The sequence below is a fragment of the Crinia signifera genome, chromosome 6 (assembly GCF_055691185.1).
Source record: "Crinia signifera chromosome 6, ASM5569118v1, whole genome shotgun sequence".
In the NCBI taxonomy this organism is placed as follows: Eukaryota; Metazoa; Chordata; class Amphibia; order Anura; family Myobatrachidae; genus Crinia; species Crinia signifera.
Genome location: NC_139222.1, coordinates 110301893 through 110320305, shown reverse-complemented (window position 1 = coordinate 110320305; position 18413 = coordinate 110301893).

Below are 18413 nucleotides of genomic sequence, written 5' to 3'. Positions count from 1 at the left end.
CCGCCTTCCCCTCTTTACACCAGGCATTCCCAACCACGGTCCTCAAGGCACACCAACAGTGCAGGTTTTAGTGATATCCAGGCTTGAGCACAGGTGACTTAATTAGTATCTGAGTGATTCTGATTAAACCATCTGTGCTGAAGCCTGGATATCGCTAAAACCTGCACTGTTGGTGTGCCTTGAGGACCGTGGCTGGGAATGCCTGCTTTACACGCATACATGTTTCTAGTTGGAAAATCACTGTGCTAGAGTAGAGACATTGCCCAAACCAACCAATTGGCTTATACCTATAGTTTTCTAGAACAGGTGTGAGCAACTTGTGGAACCAGCTGCTGTGGATTTGCAGCTCACTGCAAAACCTTTCTAGGGGTCCTATTAGGGAATACAATTTATTATTTAACGTTTTCTTATACAGGGCAACAGGTTCCATTGCACTATATCTGGGGTAGCCAACCCTAGTCCTCGAGAGCTACCAACAGTGCATGTTTTGCAGGTCTCCTCACAGAATCACAAGTGAGCTAATTAGCTTCATCTGTGTATCTTTTAAAATGTGTCAGTGATTAATGAGTGCAGCAGCTAGGTTGTCTGGAAAATGTGAACTGTTGGTAGCTCTCGAGGGCTAGGGTTGGCTACCACTGCACTATATCATTGGAAATAGGGATAGAACAAACTGGGCAGTTACAGAGGGGGAATTTTCTTATACCCCCTTTCAGGCTTAATGCAAAAATCTTGGGTTTTTTCACATGAACGTGCATCAACCTGGGACAAGCATATGTCTCAAAGGGTCTACCTGTGGTCTCACTCCCAAGCACCTGCAATCGACCTGGGTCTCTAAAATCCTGGGTTTTGAACCCGACAGTGAAATCTCAGGTACTGTAGTATGTCTGAAAGGGGTATAAGATGTGAGTTCTATTGAAGATTGGATGTTGCTATGGGCAACTAATCAGATGCTATCTATTATCTTCTAGGACAGTGGTAGCCAACTCCAGTCCTCGAGAGCTACCAACAGATCACATTTTCCAGAAAACCTAGCTGCTGCATTACTCACTAACACATTTTAAAAGATCCACAGGTGGAGCTAATTACTTCACTTGAGATTCTGTGAGATCTGGAAAACATTAAAGGTGCGTACACACGGGGGGGGGAGATATATTGCTTGCAATATATTGCTCAGTGTCTCCTTTTCATCAGCGACCAGAGATGGTCGCTGATGAAAAGGAACCTCTGCTGGGGGAGCCGCAGAGGTAATTAGCTGGTCGCAAGCTCCTGCGACCAGCGATTACAATGGGGCTGAAAACGGGAGCGCGCACCCGGCGATTTATCGCCGGGGCACACTTCCATCACTGGCAATATGGTCGCCTGCGACCATATTCCCAACGATTATAGCCCATATCGCCCCCGTGTGTACACAGCATGCCTGTTGGTAGCTCTCGAGGACTGGAGTTGGCTACCCCAGTTCTAGGAGGTGCTAAATAGATAAGTAAACCTGAAACCAATTTGATTGGTTCCCTATAGGAACATCCAATGTAAAATAGAGCTCCCACCAGAGTCAAAACGGTAGGAGATTTTTGCTCACAAGCTTACAATATATACTTATCTGATATGGGCCGGTTTTCCGAGAAATCTGGCCAAATCTGATATGTTTGATATCTCATCCGAACCGATTAGCAGCCCTATGCACATCGGGTCGGACCCTGCAGATTGAACCTGCTGCAAGTTCAATCTGTTGGATCAGACCCATCAATGGCAAATCACGCAACCTTTTTAACACCCGCAATGTATCCGGACCGATTCTTAGTTGTGTCCTACCGCTGCAGCTGGCACTCCCCGGTGTGCCTTTCCTGCTGATCACCGCCTGCCCCACTGCTCCTTACCACACGCTGCAGCTCCCTGGTTACATGTGATAAATTGCATGCGATTTATCACATGTAAAAAAATGGTACATCAAGTGCCAAATTGTATGTGAGCCTCCCAGGGCGCTGCCTGGTGGCTCACAGGAGAATTGGGTCCGACTTGTCCTTAGGACAAGTCGGCCTAATGTATGGGGGCCCTAAAACTGCCTGGGCATACTGCGGTGTTTAGTTCTGCAATACCTGACTTGGCACATGTTGCCTATCCCTGTTCTAGAATATACAGTACTTAATAAAAGTTATTTTGAAGCTTGATTGGCTATTATGGGCAACTTCTCTACTCTATAAAAGGCCTGATATATCTATCTATTTTATGCTGTGGCACAAGAGTCAGCATTGCGGTGGTTAAATGGGCTGGTGAAAAGAAATATATATGGTAGATTGTCATTCACAATGTTGATGGTCATAAGACTAATGCAGGGGATTCAGTATTAAATCCCGGCGTTCAGAATCCCGACCGTCGAAATCCCGACAAGGGGGGGACGTGGATCGCCCCCCCTTGCGGGCTCGCTGCGCTCACCACGCAGCGGGCCCGGTGCCTCGCTACGCTCGGCACACTAATTTATTCTCCCTCCGGGGGTGTCGTGGACACCCCCGGAGGGAGAAAGTGACGGGATTTCGGCTATCGGGATTCTGAACGCCGGGATTTACACTGCATCCCAATGCAGGGTACACACCAGAACGACAAGGGCCCAATCCCATCAATCTAGATCCAATCCCGACCGATTGGATGTAGATTGGGCCCTTTTTGCCTGTTCTGATCCGATGCGCGGGTCGAACGGTCGTTATTCAGATCCTACCTGCAGCAGGTAGGATCTGAAAATGACCATACACCCGGGTTGCGATCGGATCGGAACCCGCTCACGATGCACATCGTGAGCGGGTTGTGCGCTCCGCGTGATTGTGAGCGGGTTGGACGACCCGCTCACGATGCACATCGTGAGCGGGTTGTGCGCTCCGCGTGATTGTGAGCGGGTTGGACGACCCGCTCACGATGTGCATCATGAGCGGGTCGCCCTGGTGTGCACCAGGCATAACAGTGGCATCCTAATGTTCATAATCCCAACAAGCATTTGGTAAGACCACTTGCAACCTAACCCTCCTCCTTAGTATGTAAACTTAATCATACCCTGTTAGTTCCTAACACTCCTTTTGCACAGCCTAACCATTTCCCCATTCAGAGCTATCTGAAATTCTAATAGAGGGAATGTTACCAAATTTATGAAGTATAGTAGTCAAGGCATGGAGAGAAGGATTGTGATAAATTATACTTCTAAAAACATGCCTACAGTGAAAAATATGCCACTTTACATGGTAGATGAAAGAAAAGTTGTCAAAAGTTGGAAATCCTGAAAGCAGAAAAAAATATGGGTAGTGTACTACAGAAAAAGGAGGGGGGAAAAGCATGCCAATAATGCCCCATACACATTACCTCTCTGTCTCCCCTGTGTCCCTTTACACCACATGCCTCTCCGTGTCCTTCCTGGTCCTTCCCGACCACATGCCTCCCTGTGTCCCCCCAGGTCCCTTCCCACCACATGCCTCCCTGTGTCATCCCTGTTCCCTTCCCACCACATGCCTCCCTGTGTCCCCCAGGTCCCTTCCTAACACATGCCTCCCTGGTCCCTTCGTGTCATTCCTAGTCCCTTCATACCACATGCCTCCCTGCATAGGCGTGCGCAGCCCATTTTATTAGAGGGTGCACAATTGGAGGGGTGTGTCCATCACTGCCTACTGGGCATGTCTATCACCGCCTACTGGGCGTGTTTATCACCACCTACCGGGCATCAATGCAAACTCAGTGGAAAAAGGAATGAATACTTTACTATAGCAGAACTATATATGACGTCATCCCCCAAAGATAGTAATACAGCACATACTGTAGGTCCCCCCAGAAATTAATACAGCATATAAGTCGGCGTCCCCCAGATAATAATACAGCACATAAGTCCCCCACCTCGATCTTAATACAGCACATACTGTAGGTCCCCCAACAGATAGTAACACAGCAAATAGGCCCCCAGATAATAACACAGCACATACTGTAGGTCCCCCCACAGATACTAACACAGCAAATAGGCCCCCAGATAATAACACAGCACATACTGTAGGTCCCCCCACAGATACTAATACAGCAAATAGAGCCCCCAGATAATAACACAGCACATAGGTCCTCCCTCACAGATACTAATACAGCAAATAGAGCCCCCAGATAATAATACAGCACATACTGTAAGTCCCTCCACTGAGATTATAGCACAGCACATAGGTCCCCTCCCACATATAATACAGCACATAAGTCCCCACCCAGATAGTAATACAACACATAGGTCCCCTCCCCCCACATATAATACGGCATATAACCCCTTCCACCCCAACCCCCACAAAAAAAAATCCAAATAAATAATACAGCACATGGTCAGTCACCCATCACCAGTTTGCAGAAAGGAGGCCAAGGGGATGGAGTAAATTTGTTGCTGCACAAGGGACCAGACCACCAGCTGAGAAACAGCACTGCAGCCGCTGCATGTTCAAAGCAACAGCAGGCAGCCAGCCAGGAAAGCAGCGAGGGAGACTTAAGCCACAAAAAGCCAGTCACAGCCTGACCTGTTCATGCTCGGCACTGTAGTAGCAGCGCTGGGTCCGGGCTTTCAGTGTGGGGTGTCTCTGGCTGGATTTAGGACCCTGTGTTGAGGGTAGATGGTGCGGCGCCAGCAGTCCCTCCCCCGATATTTGTGTGCCGCGAAATGAGTGCGAGCGGGTCCGTCCGTGTAGCTGCATGATGTCCTGATGCCCCGCACCTGCAATGCTGGTAACATGCAGGATTAATCTAAAGGGGGTGGGCAGTCATATTAGGGGGTGCCGGCATTGCAGCGCTATGTGCCGTCAGGGCGGGAAGCACTGCTGATTTCAAAAGACAGGCCGGACGCTGATTAGCTTAGAGAATTCAACCAGTCAGTGTCCGGCCGGTCTTTTCAAATCAGCAGCGCTTCCCGCCCTGATGGCACATAGCGCTACAAGGCAAGCTGTCCGCCGCTGTCGCGATAATCCTTGCTGCTGTACATAAGTGAGGGGGGAGACCTGCGGGCTGCGGCAGCCTAATGTCAGTGACGGGTGCCGCTGACACATGACTGGACACAGTAACGGTAGCTATCCTGTGCTGGGCTCCCACCACAAACCCGCTCCCCTAAGCGGCTGCGGGGTCTGCCACACGATAGCTACGCCACTGTACACAGGGTTGATAGCACCCCTCAGCTCTGCCCCATAGCATCTGCAACCCCTGCACCTATGGTAGTTACAACCTTGGTGTTGAGTATTTCCCTACCCACCATTTATTTTGTATTACGGGGTAATGAACAGGGCACCAAATGTATTACACAGGCACACTCAGCTGCAGCCTCAGATGTTCATGCATACTTGTATGACAATCAGGCTCCTATGTACCTAAGCTTACCATAGTATCCCTCTAAACCAGAATATTCATGGATAACACCAGGGGTTGCTAACCGGTCAGAGGTAAAGAGATGAAAAATATCTGTAGTCAAGCTAAAGAGCCAACAACATAGGCGCACCTGTTAAAAAAAAAAAGTGTGGTCTATTTGGAAGTAGGCCAAGCCCCATTTTTGTGTCTAGGCCAAGCCAAACCTTTCATTTTTGTATCCTGACGAAAGGTGCTCCAATAAATGCACCTGAAACGTTGATAATTCATATGCTGCTGTGACAGTGTGCTTATTATAAAAAAAATGCCGGGGGGTGCTGCCGACAGTACCAGCGCTGCATAAAGCCCGCACCAGTTGCTGACAGTAGTAGCAATGCTTGAAGCCCACACCAGTTGCCAACTAGTAGCGCAACATAACACCGCTCAAGTTGCCGACAGTAGTAGCACAGCGTAACACCCGCAAAAGTTGCTGACCGTAGTAGTGCTGTGTAACGCCTGCACCAGTTGCTGACAGTAGTAGCGCTGTGGAAAGCCTGCACCAGTTGCCGACAGTAGTAGCGCTGCATAACACCCACATAAGTTGCCGACAGGAGGGCTGCATAACGGTCATGTCATTTGCCGACTGTAGTAGCACTGCGTAACACCCAGACCAGTTGCTGACAGTAGTAGCTCTGCGAAACACCCGGACCAGTTTCCGACAGGAGTAGTGCTGTGTAACATCCACACAAGTAGCTGACAGCAGTAGCGCTGCATAACTACCAGACCAGTTTCTGACAGAATAAAGCTCTCACACTTTATTTACCTTCAAATCTGGCTGGCAGTTCATCTTTTTCTCCTTCCTTCAACACTGACCCTGTGTAGCTCTGTCTCTTTCCTCCCATGTTGCTTCGCCATCCATCCCAGGTAGCTCTGCCTAATTTTCATGCCATTGCCAGCCAGTGCTACCATTCATGCAGTCAAAGGGGAGTTAGGAGCCGGGAAGGAGCTTCCTGATGCTGGCACTGCTGCCTGTCATCCAGTGAGACACTGACAGGCAGCGGCAGCCATAGAGGACAGCAGCGGGGAAGCAGAGCAGGGAGAGCGATTCTACTGGACGGTGCCTCCTTGCCCTGCATCCTGTGCCTAACCGCCGGGACCTTTGATCTCCCTCCATCAGTGGTCAGACACCCACACTCCTCCGCCTTCCCCTCGGCGGCAGCATCCTCCCGGCACTAAATACCCGCTCGAACTGAGGGGAAGAAATAAATGGCTCTTCAGTGACACTGGCCGCGGCACCCCTGTGGCAGCGCTGCGGCTCCCCAGGGAGCCGCGGCGCCCAGTTTAGGAACCACTGGGTTAATGTATAAGAGGGGAGCAGGAGCCGCACTTTAACAGGGGGAGAGCCACATGCGGCTCGAGAGCCGCGGGTTGGCCACCCCTGGATTACACTGGCAGTTTGAAATTATGTAAGCTTGAAGTCAGCCAGCCAAAGAACTTGTTTAATTCATGAGTGTCCCAATTTAAAAGGACATGGTAAGCCTATCTGTGAGTCTCTGAAACACTGCCATCTGCTGGCAGAGAGTGAAACTACATCTCTCTCATACATGCATAGTGACTAGCAGATTAGCTTTAGAAGCGTTTGCTTCGAGCGGGCTTACTAGTTATCTAATGGTTTGTACACACTTGGCCAATTTCTTTGCGATTCGATGTTTGTGCGATTTTTGCTACTTAATGTGAGATTTTCACTTTCTGCCTGAGATGTCCCCGATCCAAACAGTAAACAGTGGCTATATGCAGGTTAATACATATATGGTGCCCCCCTTGAAGTAAATTAAAGGCTCCACTTTCATTGGTGGTGCAGTGGAATAATAAAGGCTCCCCTTTCATTGGTGGTGCAGTGGATTAAGGAAATGTACTAACAAGGCTCTCAGAATTCTTCACACGCTGTCCCTGGATCTGTGCTGCTTGCAGGCTGCTTTCACTTTCCCGGGCCGAAGAAAAGAAGGGTGGGTATGGGAGTGGCTGAGCCCAGGAAATCGCATAGATAGTGTAGATTGTACAGATCGCATGCCAGAATACAGGCATGCAATCTGTACAATCTACACTATATAGTCTTGCCTGCCCTGTCTATCTCAGTTTCGATTTCTGCTGACAACGGGAGCACGCATTGGGATCGCAAGGGTTAAAAACCTTGTGATCTGCGTGCGATACTGATGCGATACACACCATAACTCACTCTGCACATATTACATCTGCCCCACCTGCAGTGCACATGGTTTTGTCCATCTACAAAAATTGCATCTTAGCTTACAGGTCTGAATTAGGCCCATTATCTGTTTACAGTTGATAGAAGCAGGGGTGAACCAGCATGTTAGTCTGGTTGCTGAGCCTCACCAATTGTTATATGATGATATGACCTCTTTATTAATCAGAGGTGGGAGCAGTAAGGTAATGTTGTAAGTTTAGGTATTTATATTACGTTGCTCTGATCATAATTTAGAGTGCAAACTCACACCTGTCATAGGTACTTACTGAGGTCCCTGACAATGCATACCTCCCAACTGTCATGATTTTAGAGGGACAGTCCCAATTTTCGGGTCCTGTCCCGCTGTCCCACCCGCGGCAGGCATTGTCCCGCTGCGGGGGGTGGCAGTTGGGAGACCCCCAATCTAGTAGAATAGACGCTGTGCGCATGCGCACAGCGTCTATTCTCGTATGAAAATGAGGTTGCGGCTAATTAGCATAAGCCGCGCCCTCAGCAATGTGAGTGTAAATAGAAGGGGACACATCCCACTATATATAAGATTTTATCCATTATACTTAAGGCCACCATACCGTGTCAGTATTACACTAAGATTGCATGTGCTTTTTCTTTCTATTTTGTTATTTAGTAACAGTTTATTATATAGAGCACACATTCTGCAGTGCTTTTAAAGAGAATATTTGAACATTCATATCAGTCCCTGTCCCAGTGGAGCTTACAGTCTATATTCCCTTCCACATGTACATGCATACACACACATTCTAGGGTTAATTTTTGGGAGCCAATAAAGAAACCCATAAAGAAGAAAAAGAAACCACTTCCTGCACTAGGGAAGTACCATCCAATCACTTAGCGCTTATAATAGAGGTCATAGGGGCTCTCCTTATCATTCACTTCTAAGAGGGTTGGTGTTACCGTCTTTTTCCCTCTCACCTCAAATTTAAGCTGCTCACAGCGCAATCTCCATCTCCCCTAATTTTTTCCTGCCCTACTTTTTCCTGCCCTGACAATGTGCCTTTTATTTTTTTTAAACTTCTTTCAATGTTCTGGTTATGATGCCTCAGCATTGACTTTGGAAGTGATCTTTTACCAAATCTGTTCTTTTGCTGAAACTGACAATTGTCTTGGAGTTGTATGCAGTCTCTCTGCCTTGACTCCATGAGGTGTATTCAATTCGGGTGGGGAGATTGTATGGTGAGGATGGCTTTTTCTGGTGAGAAAAAGCCATCCAACCCCCCTTGCCGTATTCACTGTTTTGGAAAAATTCTCGCTGTTGATTCCCTTAAACGGTGAGGTTCGCCACAAATGCAGCGAGCCCTCTGCACTTTGTGGTGAGCCCCGCTGCTTTGAAAGAACCAGCGAGGTGGAAACGGCGAGTGAAGAGGACGGCGATGAATACTCAAAATGCAAGCTTTCGGTACTGCTTACCATATAGCTCGCTGTCACGGGCTGGCCGATGGCACTGAATATATCCCTATGCCTTGTGTCCTTAAAACTGAATTGTTTCTGTAACTCTTTGCCAGTCTGATGACTGCCCAGATGGCTTTGTCCTGGAGTCTCCTCATCAGGGGTTAAAGTGAGGGGGAACAGGATGTGCTGAGTTCCACCACCTCTATTGGTAGGGGTAAGTGAGTTCTACCTCTATCATAGTAATACCAACAGAAAAGCCTGTCCCAGCAGCTTCTCCTGGAACAGGAGTATGTAAAGTCTTGCTATCACTGCCGCTGAAGTGAAGAAGAGCCACTAAGAGGAGCAGGCTCTGTGTACATGATTGTGCTACTGCGTTTTGTCATTTCAATTGTAGTTACAATTATGTGACCACACTCCTTTCTTGTGGGACCATTATCCCTTTATGGGAGGTAGGGCACAAATTCCCTGGAACTGGTCTAGGCTCTGCCTAATGAGGGAAGGGGGGTGTCGGTGTTAGGGGAAAGGTGTTAGGTCCACCTCTCTAGGACCACTTTAAGCCTTGCTCCTCATCATTAGCTGCTCCATACAGCTGGTCCATGGACATACGCAATCCACCCACTCTTCCCTCACATAGCTGGTGTGGGCGTTCAAGACAATCCTGCAATTGATAGATGATGAGCCAGCTCCTTAACCTAAGGCTCTAGTGTTTAAATGCCAAAAGGTTGTTAAAGCAGAATTCTCGAGGTTGGATCAACTTACCGGACTCATGTGGGAGGCCTGGATTGCCTGGCCAGCTTTTCCAGCTACTAAGAAGATGTAAGTCTTTTTACCCTATCCCAGTGGCAGAGAGTACTAATTGGCTTGTTCCCCCTTTGGTGGACGCATATAGCCTGCCTGGTCAGAAGTTCTACGTTGCCTATAACTTCTGCGCCTCTTCAGCAGAAGTTTTTTCTTTATATTATTTTAACAATTTGTCACATTTAAATTTGTTTGGGAGGCATCGATAAGCAGTGCTTGCCACTAACAAGTGTAAGAGGATGAAGCGCTGAGGGGGCAGGGCTAAGCTGTGGGCTAACAAAGCTCATAAAAAAATGGCAAAAGCTGCACTTCTAGAAGTGCTACATTGACAGATCCAGCTGCTGTCCAATTAAGCTTCCAGAATTGACGCCTTTTTCCGTCTCCCCTGGTGTCCCAGCTCATCTATTCCTGCTGCACTGTGGAAGTGATCTCCGTGTCCTGGGAGTTCGTCATCTGGTGAGAATTTTTTATTTTTACCAGGGGGGTGTGGGGCTAGTCGGTGGTGAGTGCCAGTGCCTTTCAGCCACTGTGCATGTTACTCTTCCCAACCACTGTGTTACATGTTCACAGCCACTGTGCATGTTACTGCTCTTAAGGTCTCCACGGACAGGAAAATAGAATTTACTTGCATGAAAGCACTATTACACACCCAGATTAGGCTTCAGCCTGGGAATCTAAGGCTATTGAGTGTTTAGCAGATGCGCTCACAGACAGCCTGTCTTCAGATGCTTTCAGGGAACAATTGTCCTTTATTTCATATATTAGAGATGTACGTTCTTATATGGGTAAGAGCTTTGGATATCTGAGTCCTCGCTTCCAAAGTATTTGCAACTTCTGTGGTCGCTCGAAGAGTCCTCTGGCTACATTCCTGGAGGGTGGACTTGAATTACAAAAAGTTGTTGTAATCTTTCCCCTTTGGTGCAGAATTGGGCAACATTGTGGCCACTGTTGCAGTTTCTAAATCTGTTTTTTTTTGCCTTCAGCTGCTCCTCCAAAGCCTTGGACTTCCTCATTCTGTTTCTTTCAACTCCAAGGCAAGTAAAAGGGCAGTCGTTTCCTAGGTACATTAGTTCCCACAAGTCTGCTAAACCACGCACTTGGGCTGCCAGATTTCCAGCTGTAAAGCCTGATGATATAACCTACATCTGATATGTCGGGGGAGGGTGGCAGGCCAACTTCTTCAGTTTGCAGAGTCCTGGTGTCAAACCACCATGACACCTGAGTACAAGAACCTTTCTGAAGCATCCTGCACAACAATTATTTTTGTACGGGTCTTCCATCACATCCAATCAAGGCTTTAGCTCTCCAGGAAGCTAATCAATCTCTACCACAATCCAGGGTAATTATACAGGTTTTTACTGTACGCTTTTCCTGGTACAGAAACCAAATGGTTACTATTGGTCCATTCTCAACTTCAAGACACTCAAGTTTATCTGTGTACCCAGAAACCTCCATTGTCCTGTTATTGGAACCTGGAGATTTTATGGCATCTTTGGAGGCATACCTGCATGTGCCTATCACAGCCACCCATCAGCAGTTCAGGTTTGATGTCCTTCATGGCAGCATTATCAATTTCAGGAGCTGCCCTTTGGACTTTCTATAGATCGGGTCTATTGACAGTTGTGTCAGCAAAGCTCAGGCGTCAGGGTTTTATAATTCTGTCATACCTGGACAACCTTCTGTTCAGGCACATTCCCTGTAGGTATTACAATACTATCTTCAGTGGTCCATTGCACACAGCTTGGTTGTCCTTAGATGATGTTACATCTAGGTTTTCTATTAGATTCTCAGATTTGGTGGATTTTCCTGCCAGCAGACAAAATTACAGCTCTTTAGTCTCGAGGCAGAGATTCTTAAACACTGGTGAGGTCTTGGGGTCCACCTTCGACATGGTGAAGTATGCCCAATTTCACTCCAGACTCCTTCAACGCCTGATCTTGCCAAGTGGAATGGATGGTATGCAGTACTTAGGTCGACAGTCACTAAGTTGACCACTTATGATCGATAGTAACTAGGTCAGCATCTAAGAATGGTCGACATACCCTAGGTCAACAGTGACAGAAGGTCATCAAAAGCTTAAAGTCAACATAGACATGGCTATGAATTTTTAACTTTTTTTTTTAAATGTGTTTTTTCATACTAGTGGGCATAGAGTAAGAATATAATAGTGCCCGACGCATGGCGACATAGGTCAACAGATATTAAAAAAAATGTGAAAAACTCATGTCAACCTTATTCATGTCGACCATGTCCATGTTGACGTAAAGCTTGTGTTGAACTTCTGTCAGTGTCGACCTAGGGTACAACGACCTTTCTTAGGTGTTGACCTTTTCACGGTCGACCATTAGTGGTCGACCTAGACATTGTCTATCATCTATACTGTAACCGATATGGATAGCATTGCCTGATCAGGCCCCTTCCCCGAGGTTCAGCTCTACCTCTCGTGGTGACTCAACATATAACATTAGGACAAGGGTCAACCCTTTGGGATTTCAGATTGAGTACTTCTCGCTAAAGATGCCAGCCTCCATGGGTGGTGAGCAGTGACCAGCTAACAATCCTTTCAAGAACGATGGACCACTCTCAAAAGTCAATTAATATCCTGGAAGTGGCGTGCATCCTCACTTAGGTGGTACATCATCTCTTGGCCATGTTCAACCCCATAGTCTTCAACTGGGAGGTGGACTTTCTAAGCCAACAGGAAGTTTATGCTGGAGGGTAGGCTCTTCATCCAATGTGCAAACTGCTTCTGTACGGGCCCAGGACCATTGTACTCGCAGCCTCCTTCATGGATGCTCTGGTGGTACATTGGACCTTTAATATGGCTTAAGTTTTTTGCCTCCCTTCTGCCAGGGGTTTTGCACAAGTTCTGTAGGAAATTGAACAGTCCTACTTATAGCTTTGCACTTGCCAAGGTGTCACTAGTTCACATGCCTACAGAGTTTCTCAATAGACTCCTTCAGTCACCGGAACATAGCTCACCTGTTTCTCCTCTATCTCTAAAGTCGTTGCTTTTGAGTCATCCCTCAATGGCTGGACCTAGGTCTCCACTTGGTGTCCCTCAAGGATATAGATTGCTCTGTCCCTGTGGTTTCAGCAGAAGATAGCTCTCTTGCCTGATGTTAGGATTTTCCTTCAGGGAGTTCTCCACATCCTAACTCACTTTGTCCCTACGGTGGCTTTGCAAGATTTGTCCTTGGTTCTCTGGTAATTACAGGCTCCTATGTTTGATCCTTTGGATTCATTAGACCTCAAGTGGCTGGCGGCAAAGATGTTCCCCTAAATTCGCAGCTTTTGATGATGATATTTTATTATACTTTGCTAACCCAAGATTAGGCATGCCTCATGTTATTGAGTTATTGGAGATTTTTAAATCATTAACTGGATTTGCAATATATTATACAAAAACTGAAGCCATAGCCTTTTTTCCAGAAGTCAAAACTGGATGGGGAAGTTTATTCCCTTTTCCGTGGGCCCAAAATATTTGTAATACTTGTATTACAAATATCAAGGTGCCTAATTATTATTATAAACTTTGGGTGAGATTTAATAGGATGAGATATTCAGAAAGTGAGAGATTTGGGAAGAAATCTCCAGTTTTTTTTAAAGCGGCAATCATTTACACTGCAAAACTTAGTTTGATCTCTAGGATCCGAACCCGCTCATCCCTATTTTAAATGTAATAGTTTTGCATGTAATTTTATATATATATTGCTTTATTTTTATTCAGTGTTATTTTGAATGAAGTACTACCTTCCAGTTAATTTTGATTTTGTAAAGTCAATCCAATAGTTATAGGGACTAGCGTTGCTATTTGTTGTATTTGTATGGTACACCTCTAACCTCTCTTTGCAGTATGGTCTTTCTTTTGTCCCTCATCGCTCCAGTCCTTCTTACAACTGTTGGTGTGCACAGCGGGGCACGCCAGCCCGGTACCACAGCATCTGATGCAGATACAGTTTCACTGCTTATGGTCATGTTCCCAAGTACAAACTCTCTGCATAGCATTGCAGGATTACATTACAAGATTGTTAAAAATATCCTTTAAAACTGATAAGTGTTTAGCCCTTTGGGGGATTTAGTCGAAAGATAATTTTACTGTTTTATCAGAAGGTAATACAACTCTTTCATTGAAATTGGCATCTGCCACCAAGAAAACTATATTATCCCAATGAATGTCCACTGAAGCCTTAAGTAGTCAACTTGTACTCCCCAGAATATCACATTTGTTTTCTATGGACTGGACATAAACATCCTTAAGCAATGATAAAATGAGAAATAAAAATTCTTTGACACTGGGCTCCCATATGTGCATACATTATCTGATGATTTGAAAGACACTTTGAGAAAATCTATCTCACTGAATGATACAATATTGAATCTCTTAGCAATGGTCCTCCTTTCTGATGTAGTGATACTCCATTTATATTTAAATGTACTTATTTGTGTAATGCTTGATCTATGTGATTACTGTAGGAAGTCCTTATGGGGCCTACACACGTGGCGAGTTCAGGGCATTTTCTAAGGGATCTAGCTACAAAATACATAGTGCTCAGAACTCTCAGCAAATCTCTACGTGTGTAGGCCCTCTTACTCTGCTAAAATGTATAATTGTGTTTAATGCATAACAATCCTCATGTATGTTACTATGTTTTTGATTTTGTAACCGGTCAATAAAATTTGTTGAAAAAGGAAATGTTACCCTTGAGGTGGTCTGTGCACTTTATGTGGAACAAGCTAGGGGGGGGGCGGGATTCTGGATCACATGCAGTATGCAGTGATCCGAATTCGGCCTCTGCCACGATGGTCGGAGTTTGTCCAAACCCCGACTGCAACCGGCCTTGAGGGAGGGCGCTGGGCCATGGGATGCCCAACATTTTATGGGGCTAATGTTGCGGAACCCGCAAATAAAGTTGATACCATTGAATCATTTTTTAAAGTTGCGACTATTGAATAATTTCTCCTGCAGTGGTGGCAAGCAAGGGGATGTGTATTTGTTACCATCCCCTCGCATGGTTGAAGGGGAAACAGTGGCGGGGGGGGGGGGGGGGCAGATATTTAGCAAAACGGCCTCTCTGGTGATCGGTAAGATGCGATCTTTGCTTGTGTCACTTGTGAGATGTTTTATTTGGCATGCCTGCTAAATAATTGTGCAAAGCAGCCACATGGTCTTTTGTCCACACCCTCCTCAGGTTTTATGCCTTTCATACATTTGCCTCTCAGTATGCTGCCTTTGGGAGCCGGATTCTTCTTACTGCTCTCCTCCACTAGGGGAACTGCTTTGGGACATCCCCAAGGTAATCATTTAGGATCTCTATGGACCCTGAATAAGAAAAAAAAGAATTATGGTAGACCTACTTTTGTTAATTCTTTGTTTATTTGCAGGCTCCACAGGGTGCCCACCCTGATGCTCCTGCCTTCTATGGGTATTCCTACATGGTCACTAGATCGCCCACTGTACTGTGAGTGTTTCTTGTGTGTACCATTATAAAAAAAATTCTGGTACTTGTGTATTATCACGGCGCCCATCGCATCGCATACCACTAATTAAGGTATGCGATGGGACCGATTTGAGGCTTTTCCCGGGCAGAGTGTACAATTTTAATATTGCGTCGCATCGCATTCCATTATAATGCCATGCAATGCGATTTTAATGTTAAATGCCCAGCCAGACCCGATTTTTAATTGTATCCCCACCCTGATGGTTAATAAGTATGTTAAATGCCCCCCCCACCCCCATTGTTAACGCCACCCCACTATCAACGCCAACCCGAAGCGTGGTGAGCACAGTGAGCCCCGCGAGGGGACGCGCATAACTTCACAAGTATTACGCGTCCCCTCGCTGCGCCTGCCACGCTTTGGGCTCGGTGGCTCGCTGCGCTCGCCACACTATGTAAAATCAACTCCACAACGATGTGGATAGTGGGGGTATGAAAAGGTTGGAGGACACGTACTGCCGCCCATCGCGGGCTCGTTGCGCTCGGCACGCTTCGGGTTGCCGTTGATAGTGGGGTGGCATTAACAATGGGGGGGGGCATTTAACATAGTCATTACCCATCAGGGTGGGTGTACAATCTAAAATCAGGTCTAGGGGGCATTTAACAAAGGAATTATGCATCTGGGTGCATGTCCGACTTAAAATCGGTCGCATTGCATGCGATCATATCGCATGCGATGCGTCGCGGTTTTTGGTTGTACAATGACCTGCGATGGAAATCGGGGGTGCCCTGATAATACACAAGTACCAAATGTCTCTACTGCTTTGGGCTTGTCCACTAAACTGGATAGTCTTTGACTGGGGGTGGGGTATAGGGGCAGAGGCGTAACTATAGAGGGTGCAGGCAATGCAGCTGCTATGGGGCCCAGCTGGTTGGGGGGGCCTGAAGCAATCCCTGCACCCTCTACATTTGTTTTTTTTTCCTTAATTTCGATTATCAACCCATAGGCCAGGTTAGGGCGAGGGGAGATAGCAGCAGCACCGGTATGTGGTGTACAAGCACAAGCATCTGCGTCTGTTAGTCACGCACCGCCTGTGCTTCTGCAGACCCCAGAGAGCATGGTGCGGCGTGACGGCCAGCATGTCTCCAACGACTGGGTTGGAGGCTGCGTGGAGAGCCAGTCCTTGGGTTGTTGAGGGTGGGTGTTGAGGGCTGTGGCTGAAGCTGGAAATGGGGGAGTCTGCAGCGAGAGTCGATCATGGAGGGCTTGGAGGCTGCAGTGGGAGCCAGTGGAGAGGCTGTGCGGTAGTAACTCCGGAGGGCTACTGCTGGTGCGCATCGTCTCTAAATATCTGCTGTCGAGGAAGAGACCACTGAAAAATCATTTTGACAAGTAGCTCAAATTACAACAATAGCAATGGCATATAACATGACTGCTAGAGCTGCCGCCACATCGTGCAGTTTACGGAACAGAGCAGAGCTGCTGCACATTCCCAATGGCAGCAGTTTCCTCTACCAAGTCTGCTGTGTGTGTGTGTATCCTTAGTCAGTGCACTGGACCAAGAGAGTAGCTGCCATGAGGTATCCAGACTCCTGATAGATTGACTCTAGGTCAACACCCAAAAGGTTGAAGGGGTCCAAAGGTCTGGCCTTGGGCGGTGCAATGAGATTGCATCCCATCACATGCGATCGCACCTCCCGCAAAATTTCATGTGATCGCATGCGATTTTATAGGGTGCGATGCCATTTAATGTACTATACACTTGTATGACATACTTCCACTCGCCACACGCCGACGTGGATAGTGGGGGTATGAAAAGGTCGGGAGGACGCGTTCTGCCGCAGCTTGCCACGCTCCGGGGTGGCGTGGATAGTGGGGTGGGGGTGGCTAAATCCCATTGTATGTCATACAAGTGTATACTACATTAAATGGCATTGCACCCTATAAAATCGCATTCGATTTTGCGGGAGGTGCCATGCGATGCGATCTCATCGCACTGCCCAAGGCCATAGAGCAGTGAATAAATTACATAGGAAAATCGCATCGCATGCAAAAAAAAAAAAACACATGCGATTACATAAGTACCGACCCGCCTTATTTTTGTTTTTACATTTACTCCAATTCTATTCTTGAGTTTGCACACCGTAATGCCACTTACACATTTTGCCACACACCGCAATACCCATTACATGTTTTGCCACAGACCACAATACCCATTACACATTTTGCCACACACTGCGATGCTCATTACACATTTTGACACACACTGCGATGCCCATTACACATTATGCCACACACCATGATGCCCATTACACGTTATGCCACACATGGCCATTACACGTTATGACAGGGCTTGGCAAATGTTTTTTAAAATGTAGGAACCAGACAAAATAAAAATAGGGATAGTGCACGCCGAAAGTTGCACATTATACCAAACACCGTAATGCCCATTATACGTTATACCAAACACTATAATCCCCATAACACTTTATGCCACACACTGTAATGTCCATTATATATAATACCAAACACCATAAAGCCTATTACATATAAGTGCTGCTTACCTACATGCTCGTTGCTATGGGTTTCATGCTTGATGTCATAGATTGCATGCTCTCTGCCAGAGGTTTCATGATCTGTCAGGGGTTGCATGCTTTTGCCAACAGGGTACATACTCTATGCCAGGGGTTATTTACTCTGCCAGGGGTTACATGCTCGTTGCCAAGAGGGGAGTGAGTGGTGAAGCCAGCCAGGGTGATTGTGAGACTGGCAGCCGGGCAGAGAAATGAAGGAAGCACAGCCAGCGACTATCTCTGACTTTGATGCCTGAGCTGGTACGAGATTTAAATTAATCGCTGACCTGCTCTTGTATCTTAGTCAGGCCAGCGGCTATTATCTCTGCCGGCAGCGCAGCTGCCTTCTAAGCTAACAAATAATTTGTGCTATAGCCCTGATTGCGGGAGCGCGCATCGCATAGTACAGAACGGAGACGGACACAACGGAGCGTGTATGGGTTTCTTAACTATGTTGTTCAAGCTTTAATACACAGACAAGCACAAAGTAGCTATATAACAGGAGGGACTATTACCTACAGTAAGATTTACATATTAAACATAGAAGGCCCCCTGCCACTCACTGCTCTTCCAAGTAGAGCAACGGTTAATAGATGCTGTTC